This window comes from Somniosus microcephalus, chromosome 15, assembly GCF_052327205.1.
Source record: "Somniosus microcephalus isolate GS21.2 chromosome 15, FLI_Smic_1.0, whole genome shotgun sequence".
In the NCBI taxonomy this organism is placed as follows: domain Eukaryota; kingdom Metazoa; phylum Chordata; class Chondrichthyes; order Squaliformes; family Somniosidae; genus Somniosus; species Somniosus microcephalus.
In genome coordinates, this window is record NC_141001.1 from 2,005,006 (window position 1) to 2,006,368 (window position 1,363).

Consider the following 1,363-nt stretch of genomic DNA (forward strand, 5'->3'; position numbering starts at 1 on the left):
CATCACAGCGTCTGTTTGGTCACAATGCAAAAACAAGACCAACACAAAATAAACACTCCACACCAAATTCATATTGCATACAAATGTAAATTAATCACCCTTGTGCATTCCCTTAGTGCCTGTTGACGTAATAAAGACTCACTACACACTTGGTCGGACATAAAGCAAGGCTTTAATCGACTTGTAACAAAACATGGAGGTCTAGTTAGTAGTCACTAGCTTCCTGTTTCCAGATTGTCCCTGGCCAAGTTGGGCCCATGCCTGAGTATTTATACTCCTCGGATGGCGCCCTCAGCTGGCCGTCCAGTAGTATTTCCTGAGTTACTTCTTGTAGAAGTTGCGATTTATGACATTCTTCCTCCCTAAAAGGTTTGGAAGTCCAGTCTTCCTTTAATGGACTAGGCGGACCAAAAATAGCCGTAGTCGTTTAGCTTTTTGTTTGTGACCGGAAGACACATCTCCCCGGACCGTGTCCTGGTCCCTGGGTCGCTTGGCCCGTACCGGTAAGTCGGTAGAGTCCGCGTCGTCTTGATCGTCCTGTGGAGGACTGGGAATATCATGACTCCGGGTGCGGGTCCCCACAGGCACAGAGCTGGCCTCATCCTGGGTCGTAGCCGGAGATTGTCCTGCGTCTTGGTTTCGGGTGGCCATCCTACGGGGAGCGTTTGGCTCCCTGAGTTGATCCAGTAGTACTGCCGACAGATCCCTCAATGTCCCAGGTAGGGCGTCATCTTCATAGGGGTGTGGGGTGTTGACATCATCGTCATGGGATCCTTGATCATTCGGGCCCGTGTGACCGGTTGGGCAGGGAGCCAGATCTCTGAGCGAGACGGTGGACTCCCGGCCATCAGGGTACCGCACGTGCACATACGTGGGGTTTACCTCCGTTAACTCCACCTCGTCAACAAGAGGGTCGTTCTTGGCAGACCGGACGAACCTCCGGAGTAGCACAGGGCCTGGAGCCACCAACCATGACAGTAGAGATGTCCCATGTGTAGAGCGATGTCGGAACTTGAAGAATCGCTCATGAGGTGTGACATTAGTGGACATGGAGAGAAGAGACCTGATAGAGTGTAACACGTCGGGGAGCACAGTTTCCCACTGCTGGTCTGGTAGGTTGCGTGACCTCAGTGCCAGACGGACAGCGTTCCAGATGATGGCATTGTATCGTTCAACCTGTCCATTGCCGATTGGGTGATATGGTGTCGTCTTACTCGAGGCGATTCCCCGTTGGGAGAGATAACCTTTAAGTTCACTCGACATAAAGGAGGGACCCCGATCCGTGTGGATAAAATTGGCTGTCCCGCAAAGGGAAAAGACCTGATCGAGGCATTTAATTACTGTAGAGGCAAGCATATTAGGA